The sequence below is a fragment of the Coregonus lavaretus genome (assembly GCF_964263955.1).
Source record: "Coregonus lavaretus genome assembly, contig: HAP1_SCAFFOLD_334, whole genome shotgun sequence".
Lineage (NCBI taxonomy): Eukaryota > Metazoa > Chordata > Actinopteri > Salmoniformes > Salmonidae > Coregonus > Coregonus lavaretus.
The window spans coordinates 294855-308036 of record NW_028160098.1 but is presented as its reverse complement, the minus strand read 5'-3'; the positions used below and the strand labels follow the sequence as shown (position 1 = coordinate 308036).

The 13182-nt window shown below is 44.7% G+C and overlaps 1 protein-coding gene and 1 pseudogene across 2 annotated transcripts in view; one reads left to right on the top strand and one right to left on the bottom strand.

The window, feature by feature from the left end:
- LOC311122154 (uncharacterized protein) overlaps positions 1-13182 on the bottom strand; it is a gene marked incomplete at both ends in the record, with an annotated part of 314006 nt that overhangs the window by 200561 nt on the left and 100263 nt on the right. The window lies entirely within an intron of this gene.
- On the top strand, positions 983-11882 carry LOC311122160 (tripartite motif-containing protein 16-like; annotated as a pseudogene). The gene is made up of 6 exons: positions 983-1580; positions 1994-2089; positions 10276-10509; positions 10612-10771; positions 10897-10956; positions 11189-11882. The product of its transcript is annotated as a tripartite motif-containing protein 16-like (transcript).

Below are 13182 nucleotides of genomic sequence, written 5' to 3'. Positions count from 1 at the left end.
TGTGTTTACAGACAGACAGACATACAGACAGACATACAGAGAGAGGTTGTTTACTATGACTGGATGAAGGTATGCAGTGTTGAAGGCTTCCTTTAGGTCTCCTGGTCTCTTGGGATTTAAACAGTGAATAAGGTGAGATAGTCCTAACCATTCAATAAATGTACAGAACAAACAGTCATCATTAACACCATATGCCTATGGATAGAATATGTTATCAAAGAATATAATACAATAGAATTTTATGAATAGAAAATAATAAATGTTTTGACATGAAAGCACAGCCAGATGATTTGACTTGACAGTGTGTCTCTATACCTCAGTCTCTGAAGACACCCAGCAATGGTTAGGATTATTAGAGAAGCTTTTCCTGCTGAAAGGCAGTTTCATTTCTTCTGGTTGCAGAAAACAATTCATTGGAAATGTTCGTAACCCCGTCCACCTATAAGATGTGGGGGGTTTCTGTCTGACTAAGAAGAGATACAAAGAACTCTGATTGTAAAACGTCTTCTCTTTTTAGTCCTAGATATGGCTAGGGTTAGGGTTACTGCTGAATGTAGTAACTTTAACCCTGATCCTAGGCCTAACAGTAATAACCACACTGTAATGTAAAGTATTACCTCATTCTCAATGATCAGTCAATACATACAGTATTCATTTAAACTACAGTATATTGGCATTTTGAAGCTTATTAAAATAATTATAATATGTACTTAATAGGAACTGTTACCCTTTATATATTCTAACAACTCATATTTGTTAGATTTATTCCAAATGAAGGGCCCTAACCTAGAAACTAAAATATTTGTCTCCCTCTCCACGTTGACCGCAGTTCTCTCTCTGTCCCTCCCTCCCTCCCTCCCTCTAACCTCACCTATCTGGCAGATCCAGAAGTCCCTCCCCTCCCAAAAACTAACTTCTGTGGAAATGAAACTGATCTGAGTCTCTGTGTCGTCTGTCTGTGTGAGAGTGAACAACCATCCAAATGGCTAAGCAGGGAGTTCTGCTGGACCAGGACCAGTTCTGTTGTTCTGTCTGTCTGGATCTACTGAAGGAGCCGGTCACTACTGCCTGTGGACACAGTTACTGTAGGATCTGTATTGAGGGCTGCTGGGATCAGGATGTTCTGAAAGGGGTCTATAGCTGTCCTCAGTGCAGAGAGACCTTCACTCCAAGGCCTAATCTGAGGAAAAATACCATGTTGGCTGAGTTGGTGGAGAAACTGAAGAAGACAGGACTCCAGGCTGCTCCCTCCTCCTGCTCTGTGCTATGCTGGACCTGGAGATGTGGCGTGTGATGTCTGCACTGGGACCAGAAAGCAGAAAGCCCTCATGTCCTGTCTGGTGTGTCTGGCCTCTTACTGTGAGACTCACCTCCAACCTCACTATGAATATCCTGCTTTCAAGAAGCACAAGCTGGTCAAAGCCACCACACAACTACAGGAGAAGATCTGCTCTCATCATGACAAACTGCTGGAGGTTTTCTGTCGTACCGATCAGCAGTGTATCTGTATGCTGTGTACAATGGATGAACATAAAGGCCATGATACAGTGTCAGCTGCAGCAGAGAGGACTGAGAAACAGGTAAGACCAGAACTACTTGTTGGTGACTGTCTGATAATCAAATAATTAAAGATAGAGTAGGAACTAAGGCTGTTTGAATATGAGATCATTCAAATGATATCGATCCACGGCAGAACAAATATGAACACAAACCTTGATTATATAGATGTGTTAACCCAGAGTCTCCAAATGTATCACCATTTTATAAAGTCAAACACCATTGTCATTTGTTATCAAACACCCAATCAGCTCCCCTGTTTTGTGCACTGTTAAAACTATAATCATTCACATAACAACATAATAATATAAATTCACACAGACTCTTCCTCAACATTTTAATCTCTATCTTCTATGGGCCCTATGTCCCATTACTATACTATTGATCTACTGGACAAATAAAGCTTGATAGCTCATTGAAGAGTGATTCTCCACAGAGGCAGATGGGGATGAGTCAGCAGAAGGTCCAGCAGAGATTCCAGCAGAGAGAGAAGGAGCTGAAGGAGCTCCAACAGGCTGTGGAGTCTCTCAAGGTGAGTATTGTTGACCAGAGGAGACACACCCTTTCTCTTCTCTCCTCCAGTCAGAGAGAGAGGGAGAGGGGCCCCTATCCAATCCCACTGTTGGGAACAGGCTGTCTGGACCCTTTTCAGAGAATAGACTGCTTAATGTAACTGACTGGTTATGAACCAGGTCTACCGCGGGAGAAAGCAACAGCTTGACCGTTACACCAAGAGGACATTCCGTATTGGGCTGAGGGCCGACACTGATTTTGAAATCGCAGGCGGGGCTACTTCATCACATAACCATGAGTAACCATGACTGACTCATGTCCCCTATACATTAACATGGAGCTCTCTCTCTCTATCTCTCTCTCTCTCTCTCTCAATTCAAATCAATTCAAATGGCTTTATTGGCATGGGAAACATATGTTTACATTGCCAAAGCAAGTGAAATAGATAATAAACAAAAGTGAAATAAACAATCAGAAATGAACAGTAAACATTGCACTCACAAAATGTTCAAAGGAATAGAGACATTTCAAATGTTATAACTCAAGTGCAAACAGAGTGAGCCATTCGCCAGACTGAGTTCTGGAGGTGAAATGGAAATGAATGAGGGAGAGTTAAGTGAGGTAGAAGGTGTGGTGAAGAGCTCAGAACCAGAGCCTGGCATCAATTGACATGATAATGAAGAATCTGGTGCAGTAGGAGTTACATTGTTGTAGAAAGTGGATCCATACCTTTTGGCAGATCCATTTGTGGTTTCAGGGTGGGTGGGAAAGGAGTTGCGTGCAGTTGAATCAGTGAAGGTAACCTGTAGTGGATTTGTGATATTTGTTTGTGTTTCTTCTGACCAGAGGGAGTGGGCGCTCCGTGTCACGCAACTTGGGTCAAGATCTGTTTCTTGCTTTGCTCTTAGGAACAGGGCACCATTGAAAGGAGTGATTTCTGGGGTAGCGTTAAGTGTAGAAGTGGAGCAATTAAGGTTGAAGACTGCTGGTGTTTGTGATTCCCGCCGTTTGGTGCAATGCAGACCCGGTGGTCTGCGTGGTGAAACATAGGAGTCACTGTCAGTCCTTTTGAGTTTTGAGTCTTTACCCGATAAAGTCATGGTAGGATATATCAGTTATCCTTAGAACTTTGCTGATTCAGGTGCAACGTTTATGGTCATGTTGCAGCAGTTTGTAGGAGGGAGATTCCAAGATGTGGGAAGTGTGCAGGAGGGCATGGGATAGAGGTGTGTGTAGTTTCGGTGGATAAAGTTGTGTGTGTCAACTGTTGGGATGCCCATGTTGCTGGGGATTGGAAGTGTCCGGTGCGAGAGAGGCAGGTTGAGGTGGCTAGAGTCAGAGTAGTGCAGAAGGTGTCGTATGTTGAGGCAGTGAAGAAAGTAGAGGAGGATGGGTCAAGGGTGAGAGATCCTGAGAGGATGCCTGTGAGTAGTAGATCTGTGCCAGCACAGAGGGATAGGCCAACGAGTGATATATGCTTTAGTAAAGATAGCTTCTTAGCGTTCATAGCAATGGTTATCAACTGTACTGCAGAAATTGAATGTAATTCACAGAAAATAGATATTGTGGTGGCAGCTGCAGAGAAGTATTTGGGCATACAAGATTTGACTTCAGAAGATTTGTTGTTTTGTTATTTTTATTTTTTAAATTTTTTCCATGCCAACCGCCGTTAAACTCCAAAGAAGAAGAAGAAATGCTAAATTATGGCTATGTACAGTGTTGTAACGATGTCTCTGTCTCTCTCATTCCATCACTTTTATGGTAGTTGGTTGTGTGGGTCTCTGATTATGAATGGGGTGCTGATATACAGTCGTTGATGGATATTTATAGAGCTCTGATCAGGACGCCAATTGATTACTGGTGTACAGTTTATGGAACAGAGGTAAAGACTTGGCTTCAGAAGCTGGACAGAATCCAGTATATAGCTTTAAGGATATGTATTGGTGCATTTAAATCAACAGCTGTATGTGCCTTACTAGTGGAGGCAGGAGAGATGCCTTTGGATATATGGCGTAAAAAATTGTCATTCGCTTATTGGGTTAGGTTGAAAGGCTGTGAGGTTGAGCATCCCACTGCCACTGTTCTAGATGACTGTTGGGAATATACTAGTAGACAAGGCAGTGGTTTTGGTTGGACAGTTGGAAAGCTTGCTGATGAGAGTGGTTTGAGGGAGTTGGAGGTTGGCCCTTCTGTGGTGATAGGGGATGTTCCTCCATGGTTACTCCCAGACCCTGTTGTTGATCTAACCTTGGTAGAGAAAAAGAAAGATTGGTCAGAAGTCAGTGATATAGTGAAACTGGTTGACAATTACATTGGTAGAAGTTTTTATGCTTTTTTACCGCTTTTCACAGATGGATCCAAGGACCCAGATAGTGGGCGCACAGGAGCAGGCGTTTACGTTCCTGAATTTGATGTGCAGATATGTAGAAGACTAACAGATGAACTGTCAGTATACTCAGTTGAACTGTTGGTGATAATAGTTGCCCTCCAGTGGGTGGAGGACGTACAACCAGGTAGAATTATAGTATTCTCAGATTCTCTGTCTGTACTGAATAGTTTATCATCTGGTAAATCTAATAGGAGTGACCTACTATTGTGTGGAAAGGAATGAAATTGTAGACCAGTTAGCTAAAAGAGCTTTGAAACGAGATATAATTGATATTAATGTTCCACTGGGTAGAGGTGAGGCCAAATGTAAGATCAGAGCCATTTTGATAGATGTGTGGCATAAGAGATGGTACTCTGAGCACAAGGGCCGGCATTTATATGTCCTCCAAAGAAAGGTTGGTGTACCAAGATTCAAAAGTCAGATTAGGAAGGAAGATGTGGTGTTTACTTGATTGCGCTTAGGACACTGTAAATTGAACTCGTCATTACATCTGGTTGGCAAGCATGGGAATGATTTGTGTCTGGAGGGTATGGTAGATGAAACGGTGGAGCATGTGTTGTTATATTGTTGTAAGTATGTTGAAGAGAGGGAAAGATTGAAGTGTAGGGTCATTGAGGTTGGACGGGGTTGGGGGGGTTAGGAAGGGATTTGGGGGATGGGGGAGGGTCTATTAGAAGTTAGTAGGGCTCTTCTTTATTTTCTCAGAAGTACTGAGTTAGGTAGGAGGATTTAGAAATGTTGGAAACCGTGATTGACCACACACTCCAGCACAGTAGGTGACGGCATGCACCTTTAACGTTGGTTTGTGGACCGCCATTATATCATAGAAGAAGAAGTTGTAGGTGTGAGAGTTTTGTGGTTCGTGAGGAGGGCTACTATTCTTTTTTCTTTTGGTTCTTGCGTATTTTCTGATTTTATTTTCTCATGGTGGAGGGTTTGTTTATTGGTTTCCACTGTTTATCGTTTAGAGTTGAGGGGGGAGTAGGGGTAGTTTGTTAGGGCGGCGTGATGGCCCCAACCGAGTGGAGAAGAAACGCTGTCGCTTCGGGTGCGTTCCGGAGAAAGGTGTGGAGGAAGTTTTGCTCATGGTCGGCGGTCGTGTTAATGAAAAAGGTTTGTCTTGTTGCGAGTGGGATTTTTGTAAGGGGTGTGTTGGTGCAGATTTCGCCTCTTTCGACAAGTTTTGTGGTGGCTAATCTGCCTCCGTTTATTACGTACGAACAGACCGCAAGTAGTTGGTTAGTTTTGGTAAATTTGCAAGTGGTTTTCTTGTGCTCTCGGCTGGGTGCCAAGCGGAATCCGTTAAACATGTTGTCTCTTTTCGTAGACAAGTGTTTGTTTCTTAACAAACTTCAAGGTTACACAGGGGAGGGGTGGAACACAGGGTTTGCTAGCACAGATAGTTTTCAGTGTTTCTAGTGTGGGGATCATCAGTTATAGGCTACAAGCAGCAATATGATTGATAGGTAGGACAGGTATTGAACCCCGGCCAAATAATCCCTACTCAGATGCGCTAACCTCAACCCTAGTAAACATGCATTATAAAAACCTTCTATATAAAATTATCTCATATTGGGAGTAAATAGCCTCTGAATAGAAAATAAATAACACTGCATCTTCCAGCCCACCAATAAATTACATAATGCAACCGTCACGGTTAGCATATGTACCTCAACATGCCCCTCGCTTGCGTGAGAAGGCAGAGTGCTCGATGCTGGTTGAGGAATTTGACAATTAATTTTCTAGGAAAATACGTTTTTGTCGACCAGAGGTGACTGAATTAATGTTTAGGCTTATTGATAATCATTATAGTAATGAAGTATAATTTCAAAACATGACCATAAAAACAGGTAATAATAAACATGACTCATCATTATATTACTTCACTGTAATGTGTTAAATGCTTTTTCAGTCCTTCCTCTTGCGTTAGCAGTGTGGAAAGGGACAGTAAAAAGCTCAGGCAGGAGTTTTCCTGTGAGGTGGAGTGGTGGTGTATCCAGGGAGAGAACTAAACTAATCTTCTGAAATGTCATTCATGGTCTTATGCTGCCAGCTATTGGAATTATTAAGCAACTGCAGTAGTACTGAATAAAGTGTTTTTCCTTACTAATCCGTACTAAAATAGTAAATACTCAGAATTGCAAAATAAATGGCAGGGGTACCAGGAGGGAGGAGAGTAAATTTTTTACATTTTAGTCATTTAGCAGATGCTCTTATCCAGAGCGACTTACAGTTAGTGAGTGCATACATTTTCATACTGTCCCCCCATGGGAAACGAACCCAGAACCCTGGCGTTGCAAGCGCCATGCTCTACCAATTGAGCTACACGGTAGTAGTGCATGGCCAAGTGGTGGTGCGCAGGCTGTGGAGAAAGCGGTGGTGGGGAGGGTTGAAGCTGGGCTACATGAGCTGAGGCAGGTTTCTGTAGTAACAGAGACTCCGGTGGGCAAAGGCTTGGTGGGCTCATCCCAGTAAATATTGCCTGTCATTGGGGAAGAGGCACTGATCAGGGGGGAAGTGCAGGGGGGCAGAGACTGGGGAGGAGGAGGACGGTACCGTGCCAATGGAGGAGGAGGAAGAGGGGGGAGGTGAGTCTGCGGGAGCGGAGGACAAGGCGTCTCGTTTTCAGATGTCTCATTGGATCCAGAGCTGACAGACAGTCAGGCTGAGGGCCCAGTATATACGGTGAGAGAACTTTCTAGGTTCCTGATGGAGACTAAAGGGGAAAAAATAAGGTTCTGCTGGAGTCTTATTTGATTGATCCTGGAAGGTTTGTAAGGTCAGTACAACACATGATGAAGAATGATGGGTTTAGTGTCCTCTCACCCAGGAAGTGGTATAGGCTGAGAAAATGGGTCATGGGTTCTTAATGGCATGTCTTCAGAATCTGCTTAAATTGATGGTTTTTTCTGGCATGGTGGCTTTATGGGCTTCTCTACTGGTTTCTGATTGTGGTGATTTCCCTCCCACCTCTTATGGAGATTTCACGGTTAGACATTCTTAACATGAACAGCGGCAAAGACTGGGGGAATATGTAAACCAAAAACATTTAAATGCCATGGCAGAAATCTTAGTGCAGGGGTAGCAACAGAGGTGTGTAAGGGTCGGTTGTTAGTGTTTAGAGCCCAAATAATGACCTTGTCTTTGCTTTCATAAATGTGTCTGCACCTGGTCCTCTGTAGCTCAGCTGGTAGAGCACGGCGCTTGTAACGCCAGGGTAGTGGGTTCGATCCCCGGGACCACCCATACACAAAAAAAAAAATATATATATATGCACACATGACATTATATAGTACAGGGCTCAGTTCTCTGTTTCACCAGAAGGGTTGGAAAAATAGAGTGGGGAAACCAAGAAAATCCCTTGTTTTACGTTTGTCTGATGGGCTTATAACTTCTGTTGTGGGGATATGAGGGAGCCTGATGGGTGGGTAACTTCTGTTGTGGGGGAGATGAGGGAGCCTGATGGGTGGGTAACTTCTGTTGTGGGGAGATGAGGGAGCCTGATGGCTGGGTAACTTCTGTTGTGGGGAGATGAGGGAACCTGATGGGTGGGTAACTTCTGTTGTGGGGAGATGAGGGAGCCTGATGGGTGGGTAACTTCTGTTGTGGAGATGATGGAGCCTGATGGGTGGGTAACTTCTGTTGTGGGGAGATGAGGGAGCCTGATGGGTGGGTAACTTCTGTTGTGGGGAGATGAGGGAGCCTGATGGGTGGGTAACTTCTGTTGTGGGGAGATGAGGAAGCCTGATGGGTGGGTAACTTCTGTTGTGAGGAGATGAGGCTGTGGAGTTGTACTCTGATTTATAGAGGGCAGAACTCTGTGATCCTGGGTGTTCTCAGGTTCTGCTCACAGACCTTTCCAAACTCTCTCTGTCACAGAGAAATCAAATAGACATTTCCCAATGCCTTTCACAAACTCTCAGCTGCTGTCTCTCAGACGGTCTGCCTGTGGATTTTTATAAAAAGTTCTGGGGAGTTATTTTACAGGACGTGTGTTGTGTCAGGACGTGTGTTGTGTGAGTGCGTCGGGGTGGGGGAGCTGTCGCTAAGCTGTAGACGGGAGGCTTTGACTCTCCTGCCCAAAAAAGGGGATTTGAGCGACTTAAAGAACTGGAGGCCTGTGGCATTGCTCTGTTTGGACTATAAGGTCTTTACCAAGGTCCTCGTTAACAGACTGAAGTCCCACCTGGACTCTATTGTACACAAGGACCAAACGTACTGTGTACCAGGACACTCAAACACAGACAATCTGTTCATAATCAGGAGAAAGCCTTTGATAGGGTGGACCATGAATATCTGTTCAATGTGTTGTTTTGGTTGTGGGGAGAATTTTGTGGCCTGTGTTCAAATGCTGTACGCTGGGGCTTCATGTATGGTCAAGGTGTGGGGAGGGCTCAGTAGGCCAGTCTGGGAAGGGAGGGGCATTCACCAGGGATGCCCTCTGTCAGGGCAGCTATACACTCTTGTTATTAAGCCCTTTCTGGGCCTGCTACGCAGGAGGCTACAGGGAGTGTGGGAGCCAGGCATAGGGTTGGGGACAGGCATAGCAGTGTCAGCATATGCTGATGACGTCTGTGTTGGTTAGGGATGAGCAGAACCTACAGGCCCTGGAGAATAGTTTGAGGGTGTACGAGGGGGCGTCTTCTGCTTAGGTAAACTAGGGCAAGAGTGAGGCTCTGTTATGTGGGGCATGGAGGGACAGGGCACCTCCGCAGCTTCCAGGGGGGTTGCAGTGGGGCTGTGAGTGGCTCAAGATGCTTGGGGTGTATCTGGGCTCGGAGGGTTGGGATAGGAAGAACTGGGAAGGAGTGTCACAAGCGGTGGTGTCGAGGCTGACGAAGTGGAGGTGGCTCATCTCCCAAGTGGCATACAGAGGGACGGTGCTGATCATCAACAACTTGGTGGCATCCTCTCTATGGCTTTAATTGGCCATTCTCAACGCCCCCGGTGGTCTGCTTGTGGACCTGCAGCGCAAGTTAGTGAATTTTTTCTGGTCAGGGTGGCAGCGTTCTGACTCAGCAGCACATAGGCTACTGTACCATACGGAGGTGGGCTGGAGGGCACCAGCATATGCTCTGTTGAGGAGGGCTGGTGGTTTGGGGCTGGATCAGCAGCTCTTCATCATGCGGCAGGAGAGACTCAATACAGCAGGGGTCTCTGATTTCTATGCTGCAGTACTTAGGGCTGGAGCAGCCTGAGGAGGGGCCACCACCGTTTCCACCACTGCAAGTGACAGCAGAGACTGGGGACTGGCAGGAGAGTCCGGAGGACTTAATGACTTTTAACACTCTGAGCCTGGGGGAGTTTGAGGAGGTGGGGGGTAAGGTGCTGTACACCCTCAGTGTCAAGGTTAGACACATCAGGAGCTTAGCGGGAGTGAAGGGGCATCAGTGGCAGGGGGTTGTTGGGGCTGAGAGCATGGCAGGGTATAGGTGGAGGGGCTCTATAAGCTCCCAGTGCTGGAAAGGTCAGGGGTCCTCCAGTGGAGGGTATTACATGGAGCCCTGGACACCAATGTCTGGTTGACGCCTCAGGCTTGAGTTTGAGTTGTACAACATGATCAACAGTGTGGAGATGTTTCAGGAGGTATGGGGGCTCAGGGGGGCTGTCTGTACGGCTGGAGAGGAGGGGTTGGATGGACGGTTGGAATGTGGTGCTGGATGGTGTATTGTACTGTGGTGTTGGGTACTGGATAATGTGATTGTGTGGAGGTTGTGGTGTCACTTAATGTGCTTTTAGGAGGGGGGGTGTTAGTGTAATGAGGATGGCTCATTAAAGTAAGACAAGTCAGTCTCTCTCTCTCTCTCTATCAACAGCGCTCTGCACAGGCAGCAGTGGAGGACAGTGATAAGATCTTTACCGAGCTGATCCGCTCCATTGAGAGAAGGCGCTCTGAGGTGAAGGAGCTGATCAGAGCCCAAGAGAAGGCTCAAGTGAGTCAAGCTGAAGGACTCCTGGAGCAACTGGAGCAGGAGATAGCTGAGCTGAGGAAGATAAGCACTGAGCTGGAGCAGCTCTCACACACAGAGGATCACATCCATTTCCTCCAGGTAACTAAACTGCCTTGATACATGTGATATGAAACTAAAACTCAATGTGAAACTCTCAATCATTTGGTTCTGTTCTCTCTCTCTCGCTCTCTCTCTCTCCAGAGTTATCAGTCTCTCTCCGGTACCAGTGTATCTTCAGACTTACCCAGCATCGTTGTCCGTCCTCTTCAGTACTTTGGAGATGTGAGTAAGACTGTGTCTGAACTGAGAGAGAAACTAGAAGACGTCCTTAAAGGAGAATGGACCAAGATCTCCACTACAGGTGTGTTGAAAATAATAAGAACATCAACTTTAGACCATTGAAAGTTCCCTAATAGTCATATACATGTGGAATATGGTATGATGATAACATTCCCTCTCTCTGTGAATGTGTTTGTGTGTCTGTAGTGAATATAGTGGATGTTGTACTGCCTCCAGAGCCCAAGACCAGAGAACAGTTCTTACAATGTGAGTCTCTTTATTCTGAAGTATCATTCTCTTTTTACTGACACTCCTAACAATCCCTCTAGAAATATATAGCAATAGTAGATCTAATCAAAGACTGGGTATCTATCTGACTCCTCGTATTTCTCTGATTTGATCTCTGCTGTGCTCTAATCAAAGACAGGTTAGATACAGTATCTGACTTAATTTATTGTTCTAACTCCCCTTATTGGTCTCTGCTGTGCTCTTCCTCCAGATTTCTGTCAGCTCACACTGGACCCAAACACAGCAGGCACACTCCTCTCTCTGTCTGAAGGGAACAGAAAGGTGACCAATAAAGGCCAAGACCAACCATATCCTGACCATCCAGACAGATTCACAAACCACTACCAGGTTCTGTGTAGAGAGGGTCTGTCTGGACGCTGTTACTGGGAGGTGGAGTGGAGTGGGGGGGATGTTTATACAGCAGTCTCATATAAAGACATCAGCAGAACAGATTGATTTGGATACAATGACAAGTCCTGGAGTTTACAGTGTTATAGTGGTAGTTATTGTTTCATACACAATAATGTTATGACTACAGTACCAGGCCCTCAGTCCTCCAGAGTAGGAGTGTACCTGGATCACAAGGCAGGAACTCTGTCCTTCTACAGTGTTTCTTACACAATTACCCTCCTCCACAGAGTCCAGACCACATTCACTCAGCCCCTCTATCCTGGGTTTTGGCTCTGTGGTACTGCTGAGCTGGTTAAACTGTAGTAGGGTCCACATAGATACTAGTCATGCTGGTGTAGTCTATAGCTGAGCTGGTTAAACTGTAGTAGGGTCCACATAGATACTAGTCATGCTGGTGGTGATGGTCCCCAGATATAATACTCTGTTTTTCTGTACAATTATTTTTGTCTGACTGATTTAATCTTCAGAGTTTAATTAAAACTTAACGTATTTTTATCAAAAGTAATGTTTTAATTGGCTACATTTACATTAATCATGATGTATGCTGTTAATGTATGTTGGTTTTCATTCAGAACCATTGAAATGTTTTCTCTGTCTCAATGTCATTTTCCTCAGTATCATGGAACAGGTAGTGTTACTTACTTGCTAATTGAACTATATGGGCCGGTTTCCCGGACACAGATGAAGCCTAGTCCTGGACTAAAAAGCATGTTCAATGGAGATGTCCGGGAAACCGACCCTAAGTTTGGCATCTTTAATTCTCCCATACTGCTCAGTCAAGCAATATTAAACCTGTCCAGCAGGTGGTGATATTAACCAAACAATAAATACAGCAGATATATTGACTTACCACTCAGTATATCAGTAATGTTCAGAATTGTACTTTAATATCATTGGAGATTGATGGTATTTTTAATCCACTATCTAGAGTCAGGAACAGATGAAGTTAGGTCTGCTACTGTTCAGTTATTAAATATGATTCATGGTGATGGGAAATAAAACATACATCTAGTAGTAGTTTTCCTTTGCTATTTATTCCAAGGTATGTCTTTAACTTGTAAATGGATTGTGTTGAAGCTGGCATGTGGTGTGGATGATAGAATAGAGTGAATAGAGGAGAGAAGAGAGGAGGAGAGGAGAACATAATATAGAAGACAGATAAGATAGAGAGAGAATTCATACCCAGGGGAGTTACTGACTCTGGCCCAAATGACTCCCTGTTCCGTACGTAGTGCACTAGGCTACTTCTGACCAGATCTAAAGTAGTGCACTACATAGGGAATAGGGTGGAGATTGGAGATTTGCTCACTGGCATTGGAATGAAGATTTCCATACAGGAGTTACTGTTTCTGTCCCAAGTCTCTCCCCTGTTCCCTACGTAGTGCACTAGGCTTCTTCTGACCAGATCTAAAGTAGTCTTCTAGATTTTACATGTTTTCTCCCTGTCATTAGAAAATGACAATATGGTAATGACTTTAGTTGTTTCCTCCCCCTTTGTTTTTATTGGTTGTGTGTTATGTGTGTTGTTGTGTTAGGTTTTCCCCCTGTGTTCCTAATGGAAAATCCATTAACAATGAATCAGAAACAAATTATGTTCTATTTGTGTTTAGACAACTTCATGGCTGACATCCCCCAGTTCTGTTAAGACCCATTGAACTGGGTTACATTCTAAATGGTCACATGTATTGATAGTCCATACTGGGCCTAACTGTGGTTAACCATACTGGAGGGTTTCTTTCTGCACACATATTCCCTCATCTCCAGAACTTTACCTGATGTCCCGTCTCTCTCTCT